The following is an 18216-nucleotide window of genomic DNA, read 5'->3' as shown; positions in this document are numbered from 1 at the left end:
CTGAGGATGTCAAGAACAAACATATCCTTTTAAAGAACAAGTTGTTAGTAGAGTCTGAGTTGCTCATCACACTTAATTTTTTATGTTCGTATGTTTTTTATTGTTGTTGCACTATTTCATGTTATTTGTTTCAAGTATAACGAGAATATGTATTGTGAATATGTCAATGAGACTACAACCCCGCTGTGATAAAAATATCAGCCCAAGGCCATCCATTGGTCTTCAATGAACGACGAGGAAACCCTCATACCACAGGGCAGGTTACAGCTGGCCTAAAACATCATTATACACTGATACAGCGGAAGAGTTGCCCCTACATACTCAAGTAACACAAAAAATAAACTAAAGGTGGAAATGAAGCAAGACATACAGAGGCCAGAAATTTCTGACTTGGGACAGGCGCAAAAAATGCGGCGGGCTTAAAGTATTTTGGTTTGATCACAACCCTCCCCCCTTTTTCAATCTGGCAACTGTGGAAACGCATTACACAATATAACACATCTAAAAAAATAGTCCAAAAAGTCTGAGTTACAACCGACATTGAAGTGCTTTATCTCATATTTTCGGTTGTCCAATACCTTATTGTTATCAAGTACTTTAATAATAAATCTTAATATTACTGTTTAAATAAAATGTAATTTATGCATGCACTACAAAGAAAACGAAAAGGATTTATTTTTGTCATCAAAGATACGAACAAAACTTAACATAAGGTTTATTTATTAATATCAAGCATTCGATAAACATTGAACACTTCAAATTAATCTATAGAGATGCTATTCTGTTAAGAAAAAGATTAAAAAAAATACAATTATGTATTACACTTTTTATAACAATTCACATACTATTAGGATTAAAACATACCAAATGATCTTTTAGTATGCAAATTGACATTAAAATGAACAGACACGAATTGTAAGCATGTTCAGACTTTAGTCTTTTTTGATGAAGAATAGTTGAAAAAGATTAAGTCAAATACATCGTTAATAATGGCGACCCGTTCTAAAGTCTCCCAAGGTCCATATTTCATGCCATGAAGAACACCGTCAACAATTACGTCAATTTGCTGTTTTTGTGTCCTTTAAATATTTCATTTCCGAAAAAAATAAATTTTGCACTTTCGAATGTGAATTTTCGTTGTTGTTAAGAGTGCTTGTTTTATGTGTTTGTGAGCAATATATAGAAATAAAATTTGTTCGATGACGTATGTTGACTTTGTCCTTGATTAGGGAAAAAATAATCGTAGGTAAACTCTACCTATGTTTATTATCTAGATAAAAGTTTTGAATTCTTTTCTAAATTAGCATAATTGAAAGTTTTAAAAAACTGTATAAATGGAGACGAATACATGACGCCCCTCTGTAAAAACTTTTGTTCGGAAAATTTACATCCTGATACAAAAGGAGATGTTATAGAAAATTTTATTGTGCCTTAACTTATTTGATGAAGAAAAATAATACTTTTTTCACACTAAACACTGACTAAATTGGACATATATCCTTAAAAAAAACAATTTTACCGAGAGTTTATGCCAATGAACGTTCGATTAGTGTCATCGTAATTAAAGGTACATACAAGCAACTCAAATTATACTGTTCGTACCGCACATATCCTGAACATTTTTCAAGCAAATTATTAAAAGAACTTTATTTGGTATTAAGAAAATTCTACTTACATAAATAACGTGTAACGGTAAAAGAAAATTACAATCTGATGTTTATTGGTAATAATGAAATAGAATTCGTTTTCTGAGGGTTTCTACAGGATACTTTCTGTACTTTCTTAGTACACGTATACATGCTAAGTACAAAGGCTAGATGTTTATCGAAATTATTAGTTGTGCATGTGTGTCAAGTAATATATTGAAATAAAATATATTTGATGACGGATTTTAAATTAGTTCTTGTTTATTTAAAAATTAATGGAGAGTGTAATGTACCTGTGTTTATCAGTTAATTTTTTACGCATTCGTTTATAAATAACATCAAAAAAGTTAAAAGCGGCTGTTCTTATAATATCGATTGGCATTTATTATAATTTGATCTTTCAAAAATGTAGGATATCTAATAGATAATAAGTTTTTAATTTAGCAAAGAAAAGAAGTACTTCATTAATTGTAAATAACGAGCTAATTTTAAAGTCTAACAAATATCACGAAGATCTCATACGCTGTCTATGTTAAACAAAACTATTTACAAGAAAAACATGAAATAAAAAGAGACAGAGAAATAAAATACACACTCTGCTGCTCTGTTAACTATCTTTTAATTATATGTTTTCGCAAAATATATTAATTTAAGGGTAGTTATTTAAATACGACCCATGTACATAACCAGAAAATATCAAATATATTTTATACCATTTGTACGAGATTTAACAAAAATGTCAGCCGCCGAATGTTTCATGAGCGATTTTGACACACAAATGAATTTGATATATCCAGACACTGTTTTGTTTTTATTCTGCAATTGCATATGGTACGTAAATCTCGTCATTTGACTCCGTGGTTTCATTAGAACGGGTTTCACAAAAATGGGTCTCATCATGGTTTCACGAGAATGAGTTTCAAGATAATTAGTCTAACAATCTAATGAAAGTCATCACAAAAGTGGTTCTACATACAAATTTAAAACAACATCTCATGATAATGATTCTCCCTCTTATACATTGGTTGACGAAGAAACCTTACCGAAAGTAACTGCCTCTGGTGAGCTTGAATCAGAACTTAGAGACACAACTGGAGAGAAAAAAGAAACATCACAAGCAAGTAATCAATTATCCTCAAGTAGAGCTCGAATGATTACGTTAGAGGAATAAAACAAAGACTATGGATTGATTGATTAATTGTTGGGGTTTAACGCCCGCGCAGCAATATTTCAGCTATATTCAGGCGATGAACATGAAAGGGATGATAAAATGAACATGAAATTATGATGATGATGAAAAGAAAAAAGGGATGGGACACAAAGATAATACGGTCGACAAATTTTGAGAAAAAAAAAAAAGAAAAGGGAGGGACGGGTAGGGTCGGGCAATTTAACCTCCTGTGGCGGAGGCCTATGGTTCCTACTCTGGGAGAATATCACAATAGAGTCCTTTAACGTGCGAGGAACATGGCATCTTTCCAAACATGGTGCACCACTATGGTTTGCGGTCAGGTTTTCCGTATTATAGCCTGACAACCCCACCATGTAACACGCCAGGGGTACCTCATTCCACCACCTGGGCCACACAACCCAGTTGCTCTGTGGGCAGATCGCCCTAGCCCCCGGCTAGGTTTCTGAGCACTATTTAGTCGCCTTTTACGATAAGCTTAGCGCTGCTGCAGGCCTATTCTTTTGACACCCGGACCTGCACGGGACCAAAGACTGTGGAAAAACAATCAATTTATTACATCAGATGATTAATAAAGATTGGACTTATCACCTGAAAAACAATCAAAATGTCCTAGCAAAAACTCAAAATGTAATCTTCAGGATGCAAGGAAACGAGGAGTCAATAGCGATGAAGTTTTTATCTATAAATATAGTAAATTTGTAACGCCTTGTAAAAGGAAATAATAAACAAATTTTTACGGGGAAGGGGATTAATATTCCTAACAGTGTTTGTATTCTGTACTTTATTTGTTTTCTTTTCCATACATATGTTGCATTTTATTTGTGTTTTAAATCATTCCCATGATATTTTTGTTTCTCTTTTTTGTAACAAACAGGCTGCAAATATGACGACATCCAGAGTCAACAATTGTGTGATAATAATAATTTATAACTATGATGATATTATGAATACAATGAATCAAAGGTCGCCTGTAAGTTATGATATGAGATGTACTTCTGACATTAACAATGCCTGTTGCATTTCCATGTCAAGGGAAAATGCCACAAATGATATATATGAGAAAAATGATCACTATGCATTACTAATCGTCTACTTTCTTTTAACTCATCAGGTATCTTCACCCAGACAGGCCCTTACATGAATGCCATAGTCCATTAAGTATTGTGCATGTCAATGCATATAACCTTCTTCCCAAACTTGATTTAATGGAAGGTGAATTGTGTGACTTTGACATTATAGTGATATCTGAAACCAATTTAAATGATGATATTAAAACAGAAGATATTCTGTTGAAGGGATTCCAAAAGCCGATGGTAAAGATAGAAATAGACATGGAGGGATGTAGCTATTTATATCAAGAATAGTCTACATGTTTGGGGAAAACCAGAATATAGTAATACTGATATCGAGATTATTTGGTTTGAGGTTAGTACATCAACTAGAGCAATGATTGGTGCAATGTACAGACCATGAATTCACCAGTGTCATAATGGCAGTCCTTTTAGAATCTGGGAGGAGATCTTAAGGTAGATATACTTAAATATTCCAGTGGCCATCTTGTATATTTACTTAGTAAAATACATCTAAAAAGTGTTGTCCTTGAGCCAACAAGGATCATCCGCTTCGTTTCTAGATTTACAAATAGACCGAATCTATGTTTTTCTGTGAATGTCCACCAAGACTTCTGTAGTGACCACTGCCCTTTAAGTATTGATGTTAATACGCTCCTGAAAGGAGCGTTTATGGTTGTATAATCAACTTTGTTCTGTATACTTATGGCAAGATAAAGCATCAATATCCGGTTTGTACCTGCATTTTCAGGAACTGAAAAACAGTATAATGGCAGCTTCATTTGCGTATACTTGTAAATGTGTGATTGAGAGCCAAACCAGTCTCGGAAAATATTTGCTAGTTCCGATAATTAAATACAAATCGAATCATAGATTTTCCAAGATAGGGTTGGCATTATAGTCTGCAGTATGGCGTCTAGATGTTTACCAAAATTACGTAATCAATATTACACATAATTCTCGGGTCATAAAAATTGCAAAACAAAAACGAACCAAAACGATAATCGATAAAAGAAAGAATCGAAATGATCAATTCGATAAAATGAATCAAATCGTTCTAAAAACATAATTTAACTATACCAAACAGAATGAAGCGAAACTAAATGCAACAAAAGAAATCCTTGAAGACGTTTCGCAAATATAAAGACCATATTGTTAACTAGTGCCGGACAATTCGACCCAAAGACATTTCGGACCATGACAACCAATAATTCCTTATGAATGCCGGATATTTCGTCTAATAGACATATCAGACCACGACAAACATTATAATGCTTTAGGGCAAATATATATGATTACAAAATTTACTTGAAGGTTATAAGTATAAAATATCAAATCAGAATTGACAAAAATTATTAAAGTTGTTTTTAATGTTTCTTCGGGAGCGTTAAAAGGTTTCACCTTCATCATATTATTGAGAATATAAAACAAAAATTTATAAACGTACAGTATATAGATATGATCGTGCAAATTACTTCGCTATGTCTGATGATATTGTACAGAATGATTGGAATGCTCTTTTTGAGAATAAGACTTTTAATGAGATCCATATAATTCTTCAGTCTAAACTCATGAAGGCATGCAACAAACATATTCCTACAAAACATTAGTAATCCGACCAAACGATAAATCATTCATGAATAATTCAATACGTCGAGCAATGCGAAAGCGAGACCGAGCTCACTATAGAGCAAAACGCACAAATAATCCAGATCACTAGGTTTCATATAGATATCAACGAAATGATGTCATTAAAATGTTAGAGATGCCAAGGCATCATATAAGGAAAAATTGACGACAAAATTGATCAATAAGGAAATTCCACCAGGTAAATGGTGGCGTATTGCAAAATTAGTATGCAAACTTTATGTGTGATAATACAAGTCCACCATTTGTAAATGGAGGACAAATTAAAGCTCATCCAGGAAAAAAGTATGATGTGTTCAATAAATGTTTTACTAGCGTATCACACATTGAAGATGAACCAGACCTCCGGCTCGAAGTCACGAACCGGTAAATAAACTACCTAACTTTATCATTACTGAGCGGGACGTCAGTGATCAACTTCTCATACTAAACCTTAGAAAACCTTGTGGACCAGATTTAATAGCACCAGTCATACTGGAGAATGTCTTAGATGCATTGGTATATCCATCGAAACTACTTCTCTACGGTGTGGTCAACTACATATTTATGGAAACGTTCTCATGTTACGCACATTTATAATAATAAGGGATCTATATCAGATGTTTCCAACTTTCGTTTTATTTCTCTTACATGCATTCTACGTAAGATAATGGAAAATTAAGATCTTTGTTAAGCACATGCACAACTCTGTTCTTGAACATATCATTATTACAGAACCGTCTGGGTTCATACATAAGGGCTCAACTGTATATCAGCTGTTGAATATTTATAATACAATACTTTACAATTTAGATACAGTGAAGGATATTTAATTTGTATTTTGTGATACATCTAAGGTTTTTGACAGAGTTTGGCATAAGGAACTTTTACATGTATTTAAATTACAGAAAATTGGGGTTTGCAATTATTTATTAAATTGGATTACAAACTACTTAATTGAGAGAAGACAGATAGTTTTCTAGAAGGGCTTTACCTCTGATTGGGAAAATATCAATGCAGGTGTCCCTCAAGGTTCTGTATTAGGGTCTTTTCTGTTTCTTATTTATATCAGAGACATTACTGAGAGTATAAACTCTCAGATAAAACTTTTTGCAGAGATACATAATTATTTGTTATATATTAATGGCCGAAACAATAGAGATGCCGCAGACAAGATATCAACAGATCTATCACAAATTCATAATTGGTCTCAAATTGGACTATAAAATTCAACCCATCCAAGACTGAGTCTTTGTTATTCTCTCGACGGAATGTGGAAAACCATCCCGTATACTTTTAAAGCCACGCAAACCAGGTGAATGATGTTGATGTACATACACATCTGGATCTTGACTTTCAGAACAAAGCAAAATGTAATGTCCACACTTATAAAATTTATAAAAAAAAAAGGCATGTGAAAGACTGAAGTTACTTAGAATATTGAAGTATCAGGTCTCTAAAAAAGCATTGATTAATATATTTTTTTTAATTTATTCGACCAGTACTTGAATATGCGGATATAGTATGGAATAATTGTTCATTGTATGAATCAAATCTACTTGAAAGAGTAACGAAGGGAACCACGGTTATAGCGGTAATCAAAAGAATGTAATCCATGGACAAAGACCAGCCATGGAAAACAGACACACAACAAAGAAATAAAGTAACTAAAATCATACATACAAAGTAGCAAAAGCAAATGAGCAACTTTGACTCCACTAAAAACTGGGAACATGGACCAGGTGCACCGGTAGGATAAGCGTCCTCTGTTTTTCTAGAAACACCCGCTCAGATTCCAACGTCAACGAAGAATAGTCCTTCAGATAATGTTTTCAAAAAGAGATTAAACTTTGAAAATCCTGGAGCTCCATTGTACTTTAACATTTGTTACAGAAAAGATAATATATGAATTTTTCAGCTAAGGTGTGAAGCTAGCAACCTGAAATCTCATCTGTATCTTCACCACTTGGCTGTGGATCCATTCTGTTCCCACTGTGGAGCCTCCATAGAGGATAACTACCACTTTTTAATGTAGTGTCCGCATTATAAATTTCAGGGGTGGTTGCTGCAGAGTGTCCGTATGGAATTACAGGCCCATTACACCTAGCAAGACTTGAATTTTGGAAATGAACATTTTACGTTCGAAAAAAAATGTGAAGATCTTGCTGGCGGTACAAGATTTTATAAAAAGTACCGAAAGATTTCAGTAGTACATATTGATTCATTTACTTTAAGCTGATGGTAGTTTCTGATTTGTATATTTCATTGCATTTATATAAATTTAAAATAACTAAAAATAACTCCAACTGATGTTGCTATTAACTGTTGGAAAGAGACGGAAATAAATTCAGTTTCCTAAACTGATAAAATACACATAAAAAGTTTTGAGATTTATTAAAAACTTGGCTCAAATTTCATTATATATACAATCGATAATTTTTGTAAGAAGTGTAATAATAAAGTTTATTTGGTAAGATCTGGCCATCATACATATTTTTCTCAACTGAGATAAATATGATATTTCGAGTTCTCAATAATAACTTGTTTGAAATTTAAAAAAATATTTTTTTTTTCAAAATAGATTGCAGTAAATATCTTTGATAAGAATTCTTTATTTGCGTTGATGTCGCCTTTCTAAAAAATGTAATAGAATTATCCATCTTTATATGTGTATTTATTGCTTAATTGCCTGTTCACCAATTGCATGTTGCCTTGTATGGAGAGGATACATATATACTTTAAGCCTTCTATCCAATCCAATTCATCTTATTGAATAAAATATATTTAAAACGAAGTTTGATAAAACGGAACTCGAAATGCATTATAAACTCAACCTACACGAGGAAACGCTGAAACATAAGTTAGAAATGTATCGAATGCAAACAATGCTTATTAACTTAAAGGATAAACCGGAAAACGCAACATGTGTGTGTGTCGGTATAAAATCTGCTACAAACAAGATATCAAAAGATCAAAAGACATTTTAAAAAAATGTGATATTATAACAGGAGTAGAGCAATCACAAAAAGACATGTTAGCGAGGCCACAACATGAAAATGGAAATCTTTATCAAATCAAGCAATACGGATGAACACTAATATAATACTTCAACCAACATTTTTGTCACCGTTTCATGCAGTGCATGTGCTGATAGTTGCTAACCAAGCACACACTGCACACCACCTGCAGCAAAAACTGGAGGTACATGTACATCAACAGAGGACTTTACTACCACCACGTGTTCCAATATTACAACAACTCTATTTTTGTCCAGCATTTGAACAATCAAATTCAGTTATAATCTAAAACAAAAAACAACCACAGAGCTAATCAGTTATTACACAACAATAGGAAACAACTAACAGAATAGTTTTAAAACAAGAAAGAGTAACCAAGAACAAAGAGATTCTTTGAGAAAATATGAAGGATACCAATGAAAACACTAGAACCAGAAACGTAAAATCAAGGGAACATACGATAAATGATACAATGATCAATACACAAGATTCAAGTGAATGTAAGCAAGACAATACAAGGAACAATATACCGGATTCAAAGGAACGAAAACAAGACAAAACAAGGAATAATATACAAGATCAGAATTCGTTATTAGAGTATTGCAGGGCAACAACCAATTACGACCGGAAAAATAAATTGTTATAGGTACACTGAATACTAAGAATAACCAACTGCATTTTAAAGAAAGACTACGACATTGTGATATTCTATGCGTACAAGAATATTGGCTTTTCGCATTCGAAAACACAAACTACATGACGTCAGTTGATCAAAGCTCATTACTGAGCATCTTTCATGATGCAGAGTAAATGTTTATATGCCATCATCGTATAGGGATGGTGACGAATTCAGAAATGTGTTTAGCAATCTAGAGGATATCATACAAATATACAAATGTACTATGTCACAATAGTACAAAATGGAACCTCTGAACATTTTTTGTGACCACACATTAGTGTTAGCCAAACTAAACCTGACAGTAAATGCAGTTAATCAAGCAGAGCGTGTGATCATTAAGAGAACAAAATGATAAGAGTGTGACACCGAACTCTACACAGTCTTTTAGAAGGCAAAATAGAACTTTATAGTTAAAATGAGAAAACAACAGAAGAGAATATTGAACAAAACTTGTAAAAACCCTAAATAATGCGTGATATGCATCAGTATATCTCTAAATAGCACAAAAGGTCAAAAACATGTACTGTAGAAAGGTATCGGGAATAAAGCAATTGGTCAAGCTAGCAAGAACTCGACTACGACTATCCAGAACACAAAATGAAATACTAGAGTAAATCGAAAAATATAAGAATCTTGAGATACCAACCGTAACATACGAAGAATCTGATACTGCCATCTAGAATCTCAAAACAGGAAAAGCGACGGGAGCCGGTGGTATTTCATTTGAGAATATCAAAAACATACCGCCTGAAATGTTACCATTACTGCTGAATTCTACATTATACATTCGGTATCGGAATCCCAAATGATACCAAAGCCACTAAAGGAAGGGATTCTCACACCAGTGCCAAAACCAGGAAAAGACCACAAGCTACCAGAAAATGATAACGACATTACGGTCTACCACTTTATCTACTACATTAGATAATATACTCACAGAAAGAACCACAACATTCTTTTTTTATTTTTTATTACAAGAATTACTTATTATTTATTTCAGGTAAATAGCCGGTAGGTGGAAATTTTCTAATTTGTAATGATGAGAATTGCATTAAGAACCATTGGCTAATATTTTCCCGATTCGTAATGTTTATCGTTTTTTGTCCCTTTGACTACCGTTAGATTTTAGAAAGATCCACCAGTGTAATTTAGTTTATGTTTTCTATGAAGTAGAAACTTCGGGTGTGTTTTTTCGAAAATGGTTAGGCCTTGCTAAGTATTGAACCATGGTGAAAAAAAATGAATGTCCGCCTGAAGACTCCGACTATTTTTTTTCATTATAAATTACTAAGAATGGAAAAAGGAGAAACTTTTTTTACAATTAGCGGATATTTTATGTTGAATATGTATGACGTTGATTTTAATGGGTGCGGTATTATATATCAAAGTAAAATATAAAATTAAATTTATTTTTTGTTTAAAAAAACAATCTTACAGAAAAAATATAGATATCGGTAGCACATTTGTTTTCAAAAAAGAAAAGGTTGCCATGTGTTTCACTTGATATCTAACAAAACTTTCTTGTTTAACTTAAGATTAGTTAAGGATAAACACATTCTGCTATATTTTACAGATACATTTGATACATTTAAGAACCATATACTCATATCGAGATGTTCCTAATCACCTAAGGAACGAATTAAATAGTCAGTCAGTGTTCAGTTGCTTTCATCCAAAACGTTTAGATGATGAATGGACAACAGAAAGAGTCAATATTTAAACCGGTACAATATAATTACACACTCTGCCAATTTGTTTTAAAATATACCGGAAATAATTAATCTTCATGGAAGCGGGAGGTTTAGCGTGCTATCAAAGCTAATTGACTCACTATTTATTTTTGAAATGCCAGTACTGAGTCGGACCCATCGCGTTGGTTTCCATCTTTACGGTTTTTACCCTGATATTGTTTTTTGTTATATGGACTTTCCGTTTGCCTGTAGAAAAGATGAATAGATACGGTTAAACACAACAAATGCACCATCATAAAACCTTTATAAAAATAGAAAATACTTACAGAAATCACCAAAAAGTCTTCATTAAGTGTAAACACACCTTTAAGTAAGCTCTGAAAGGCAAAAGTAATTTAAAGATCACGCTTCTTCAAAATAAACTAAAAAGTCAAATGACATCTCCTGCTTATGAACAGGGGCATATTTGCGGTGCGGTTCAACTAGTTATAGCCTTAACAACCACCCCCTTTAATTTAAGGTCAAGAATGAACTGAAACAACAAATAAACACATCATAGAATTCCCTAAGTAATATACCCAATCTTTCATGGAAAACCAAAACATGCACTATATAGACAAAACGAGATATCCAATTAAAGAACGTTAGCAGACACAGAATGCTAGCTAAGATTACTGAAGAATGACAATACTATCAAAATTACCAATGTGAAATAATCGGTAACTACACTCCCAGTGGACGGGACATGGAATAGTGACGCTAAGTACAAAAAGGTCAGATTTGATGTAGAGCAATACTAAAAATGGCTTAGTTTTTAGAAAGGGTCGAAGACTGCATTTGTGTAAACAAGGTTACAAGATCAGACAGTAATTTGAAAATCGTTTCCTTTACGAATAAATCTATTCAGGGCAATTGATAAATCTATCTGATTTTGTTTACAAGAATGTGCGTTGTGCTTTATAAACACTATTTCAATAAACAAAACCTGGGTGAGCAATACCGTTTTGAATTAAGAACCTGCAAGTGCTATAACATTTTGTATCAAACTTTTGTAACTGTGAAAAATTAAGAAAAAATGTTTTTAGAAGTTTGTGTTATCCGTATCTCTGTGCAAAAGCTTTTTGCCGAGTAATTTGTTGCGCCCATTACAATCTGACACTTCGTTATAAATACGAGCACAACGAGCCAGGTGTTAGTTTCACAAAAAGTCGTAAGTGTAAAACTGATCGTAAGTACTGACGTCATAAACTAAAATAGCATTGTGACGTCATGATTTACGATCAATTTCACACTTACACTTTCACTGGCAATCGAGGGGTTTATTGTTTGACATAACATTTTTAGAATTTTTCCCAGTTGTATTAGCGGAGGGGACCTTGGGTATGACCGGAATTGGACCTTGGGTGACCGGAAGTGGACTTAGATTGGGGACCCAAGACCAATAAAGAGACCTTTTGATGTAGGAAGGGGACTCTTAAAGGCTTGGAGGGGGAACCAACCTCATTAAGTGTCCTAATTAGTGTCATTTTATAGTATACTATAAACTGGTAAGTATAAAAAGGGGGTGTATTATGACAAGAGTTATCTTTCTTTATTTATATTGTTTATATTTTCATTATCGTTAATTGTTTTTTTTAATTATTTTGTAAATTAATTGTAATTTCATTGTCTTTGTGTAATAATTGAATGGGCACTTTGAATAGATTTTAAATTTTGATTTGAAATTCTTTGTGTTCAATGAATTGTGTAATTTGAATCGACGTCTCACGGATTAGACAGATGTTAGAAACTTTTCATTTTACTGGTATTGATTTTTTACGGCTTTTATTGTGCTTTATGAATACATTACAGTTGTAAGGACGTGTTGTACAATGTTTACCACTAAGAAATAATTATTTATCATTGTTTTTTATTTAATTATGTTTAATATTTTTTGTATTTAGTTTGAAATTTTGACTAATCAGTAGCGATTATCCTGACTATCGTAAGGTTTACATTTGGAACGTTAAAAACTTTTGAATGGTATATTGACTTTCATTTTTATAGTCGACTATTTCAATACCTACTATAGACCCACTCAACCTTTTCATCGATTTTATTCGTGTTATGGTAAATTCCTTTTTTCATATTTTCAATGTTTACATGTCGCGTGTACTTGATTTGAACCGTTATGGGGGTAAACCATTGAACTACGGATTTTTTTTCTCTCCATAATTTCATTGGTGGCTTGTTTCCTTCGCCCCCTTTTTTGTTTAAGTATTGAATGATGGTTTTTCATAAGGAGATTGAACTTTTTATTGTTATAGTATGTTTTCAAGTTACTTATACTTTGACCCGTGATCTGAGGCTCTAATAGTAAATATGTTTGTTATGCTATTGCTAATAGGTGTTATCGGTTTTGAGCTACCTTGTTTTGTTAGGAGGTTTTTCTTTAGTATAGTTTTATTACACAACAAGATTGTCTTTTTTCTTTTACATTTTATTTACAATTCATATTCATTGTTCCATTCGTCGGGGTGTCGTCTGTGTTTCAAATCCTGGTCCTGCTAAATTGTCTGTCCCATCAAGTATTCTTCTTTCACTTTAAATAACACTTGATGATCCGATCTTCTTATGATTCTGCTTTAGTATGAGGCTTCTTGCCGTCCGAGTATCGTTGACATCAAAGCTGTTTTTTTCCCACTCTATTTAATCTTCACTTCCTTTTGTTTACATTACTTCTGGTCTTTCAACTAGATTTTCGTTGTATGTCCCATATAGTTTCTCCTTTTTTGGTGAACTATCCTCTCATCGTATAAGGTTCTGGCATCGTAGATCAATATGGCTCATCTTGTTGAACTTTTGTAACATTCTTGATTTCTTAAGGTCATTGTTTCTTATACAAGGACATGCACGATAATCTGCTCTCCTTTCCACTTTTATTTGTCATTCTGACGTTGTACGTTTTACGTTCTTCACAGCTGCACGATCTTTGTTCCGAACTCCTCTCTATACAGTTCCATTTATAAATGTCACATCTGTTTTATTGGCTTTTTTCTTTCCTCCAGCTGGTCTACCACGAGGTCTTTTTGTCAGTTCATTCTTTGGTTTGCATTGTGCACGCTCTATCGTCCATTGCACGTGTATGGCATCACGACTTGTGATCTCTTCTAAATGAATCCCTCGACAGGGGACTATTTTGTAAATCTTTATTGCTCCTTTGCGATTCGGCCAAGAAGTGACCACATATCATTTTTTTTATTTCTATTTATACATTTTATCATCCAAGAACACATCCTCTGTGATCCAAGGAGTCAAGGTCAGGGAGTCCTTGTACATAGTGGACATCCTCCATGGTTCCATAAATGGTCTGGTACACGTCGTAGCACCACGTTATTCGATCGGGTCTAGGCATCATCATGTGTTTCACGTTTTGTACGAATCGACGTACAAACATCGTTTTTCAACTTCCGGTGGGTCCTGCTATGACACTGGTAAAGGGACCATGGCATGAAATGGTCGTCCAAGTATCATTTTGGTACGTCGAAAACAAGGGGATCGTCTGTCGGGTGTATGAAAAAGTTTTCGTCAGCTGGGTCCTTGGGTAAACTTTCTTGAGTTTCATCCTGGATCAATTGGCGTAGCCCTTTCATCGAAGTATAAGGGTCTTGGCGTAGTCCATTCATCAAAGTATCTCGCTTTTTTTCTATTCCCAAAGCATATTGGTGTAGTTCTGTCATCAAAATGTCGTAGTCCGATAAACCAGTTTGCATCGATTCTGTCTTTCTAAGGTTGTCTGTTGGACAGAATGCGTATGTACTGCGTACTCTAACCCTAACCCTAATCCTAACCCTAACCCTAACCCTATCTCTTTCTTTCATGACTTTTTCCCTTTTACTCTTTATTGCTTTTGGTACATATAGTACACTGCGTTATTTATCTTACTTGTCATAAACATTTGATAAATAAAAAGTATTAGTTATGCATCGATAAAACATCGAATAAAAAAGTCATGAAAGAAAGAGGTAGGGTTAGAGTTAGAGTTAGCGTTAGGACTAGGGTTAGGGTTAGAGTTAAGTTATGGTTAGAAAAATAGAAAATGAATTAGATCAATACGAATTGGACTTACAGAATACTAGAGACTTGGGATTAGGGTTAGTGTTAATACAATAGAAAAACTACCAGACAGAGTGTTAGGATTAGGATTAGAGTTAGGGTCAAGGGTTAGGATAAGTGTTTGAACAAAAAACAAACAAACAAACAAACAAACAGAACAATGGTTAAAGTTAGGGTAAGAGTCAGGCTTAGGATAAGTGTTAAATTAATAGAAAAATGACCACGGCAAAGATTAGGGTTAGAGTTAGGTAATAGAAAAACAAACAGAAAAAGGATAAAGGTTAGGGTAGGAGTCGGGGATAGGGTTAGGGTAAATCTTGGGGTAAGAGTTAACACAAGAGAAAACAGCACAATGATACGGAATAGACCTAAAGAACACGTATACATAGCCACATGGCTTAGGGTTAGGGTTGAGAAGATGTAATGGTAAACATAGAACAGACAGGACTGATTTGCAATAGAAAAAATATCAGAACAAAAGTGAAGACTAGACTTAAAACAAAGTACAAATAGTAAGAGTTTTAAGCTAGATAATGTGTTAGGATAGGGTTATAGTAAAGTTGGTGTTGAGTAAACATAGAAAATACCAGGATAAAGAGAGTTAGGGTAAAAGCTAGGATAAGTGTTATAGGCTAAAAACCACTAATTCCACTTTCCATAGGCTTCTATGCTAATTTCACAATATTCAATGGCTTCTCTGGACTTTACCTTAACTTTAACCTGGAGAGGACTATATATCAGCATGATTCTACATATGTCAGCTCACAATCCTCAGAATGGCATGTGGGGTTAGCAGACTTGCAGTGCAGTACTGGTCACCGGAAGTGAAGGGTCTATAAATAGCATGGGAAATCCCAGTGTTTTCACAAGATAGGGGTATATTTAAAAATCATTATGGAGATTAGGATTCACATCACAAGAAGCAAAACGCACCTATAAAATGTACAGAAATGTTTTTCCTTTCAGAAACTGTTTAAATCTTTTAAATAAGATGAGAACTTTTTTCACAGCACTATGAGGAACAGGGGTAATTTCTGCGTAGGACTATTTTTGCGTACGTTCCAAATGCTCATTGGTTGAATTGGTGGTCTGTAACCTATAGTGAGGGTTATGAGTCAAGGGTTAGGGTAAGATTTAGTGTTAGATCTCGGGTAAGTTCTTCGTCTTGGATACGGTTAGATCTAGGGTTAGGTGTTTATTTGATTACATTTAAATCTATTGTTCGGTATAGTGTTATGTCTACGCTTATGATTAAGTGTACGGTTGGGACCAGGTCTTAGTCTAGGGATAAAGTTATGTCTAGGATTAGGATTATGTATATAGATAGGTCTTGGTTAGGTTTTGGTCAGAGTTAGATTTAGACTTAGGTCTATGTCAAAGGTTAGGGTTAGGGTAAAGTATTGGGTTAGGCTTAGGGTTATATTTAAGGTTGGGGTAAGATGCTGATGTTTGTCCAGGATTATGATTAAATTCGGATTAGGATTAGCGGTTAGGGATAGGGGTTAGGGTTAATGGTAAGGAGGTTAGGATTAGGTTAAGGTAAGGGTTAGGGTTAAGTGTATGGTTAAGTGTTTGATAAAGTATAGGGTTACACATAGTGCTATGTATAGTTTTATGGTCAGGTTAAGGTTAGAGTTTCAGATAAGATCTAATGTCAAGAAAATTGTTAGAGTCAACCGTTAGTTATAGGCTCATGTCAGTGAGAAGGATTAGGTTTATGGTTAAGTGTTGGGTTAGGCTTAGGGTTATGTTTAAGGTTAGGGTAAGATGCTGATGTTTGTCCAGGATTATAATTAAATTCGGATTGGGGTTAGGGGTTAGGGTTAGTGGTAAGGGGGTTAGGGTTAGGTTAGGGTAAGGGTTAGGATTAAGTGTATGGTTAAGTGTTTGATAAAGTATAGGGTTACACATAGTGTTATGTATAGTGTTAAGGTCAGGTTAAGGTTAGAGTTTCAGATAAGGTCTAGTGTCAAGAAAATTGTTAGAGTCAACCGCTAGTTATAGGCTCAGGTCAATGAGAAGGGTTAGGTTTATGGTTAAGTGTTGGGTTAGGCTTAGGGATATGTTTAAGTTTGGAATCAGATGCTGATGTTAGAGCTTGGGGTAATTAACAAGTATTATCTTAATGATACATTCATTTAATTGAGGGGGATACTCAATAGGGAGAGAGAGGTGTGGATGTGATGGGGAATGGCGCAGTGCCCACTCAGTTTTGCTCTAGCAAGAACACCGAATTTCCTGTTTAAAGTATTTGTTTTCCATATATTTTATATTTCAGTATATTCAGTATACATGTACATTATTGTCTCTTTTTAGTATCAACCATGTGCATGTAATGTCAAATAAAAAGTGAAAATTAGGAAGGTTTAAAGCTTAGTTATGTATACATTATTCAGGGTGAAATCTGTAATTTTTTTTACAGTAGAAGATTGTTCTATTAAAAAGCTTAGGACCCAATATTTTTTTAGGTATTGGGTTTTTGCATCGAAAAAACTTATTTTTTTCCCACATTTTCAAAGAAGGCAAAGTTTTCTGTTTCAGTTTAATGCTATAATGGTTTATAGGTCTTAAAGAGTCATGTATTGTGATGTTAGGTGTAAAGTATTAAAGCAATATGTCTATGAGAGAGTAATCAAGAGAACCAAGGTTATAGCCGTAATCAAAAGAATGCAATCCAGGGACAAAGACCAGACATAGAAAACAGACATACACAACAAAGAACACAAAGTAACTTAAATCATACACACAAAGCAACAAAGGCAAATGAAAATAAAGATGCACTTTATTTTGTATGGACGAGATAAGCCAGGGTCGAAATTGCCTCCCTATACTTACATGTAACGTTGCCTTCCCCAGTCTCTGACTGAACTGATGGTCTCAGTAGGTGGTCTCAGTATCGTATTAATTTTCCCATAGACCTCTATAGTGAAGTGCATATTTTTAGGATTTTTAAAAAAATATGTAAATTGATTCAATAAAACTTTCACTTATGTAGCATTTCTAAGGACATGTGAAAAAATAATTTCCCGCAAAGAAAATAGGGCGAGTCTACGAAGATCGGACAGAAAAGTAGTCTTGAACTATAAATAGCCATTTTCCCTACTTTCACTTTCGTTTTGCACTCACCAAACCAACCTTTTCAGTGGAACATTTTTATGATATTATGTTAGATTTTCTCTTAAAAAAGTTCTTCATCTTCT

This window comes from Perna viridis, chromosome 3, assembly GCF_037379345.1.
Source record: "Perna viridis isolate PV_CMFRI_1.1 ecotype Kerala chromosome 3, ASM3737934v1, whole genome shotgun sequence".
NCBI classification, from domain to species: Eukaryota; Metazoa; Mollusca; class Bivalvia; order Mytilida; family Mytilidae; genus Perna; species Perna viridis.
Note: the sequence above shows the minus strand (reverse complement) of the source record.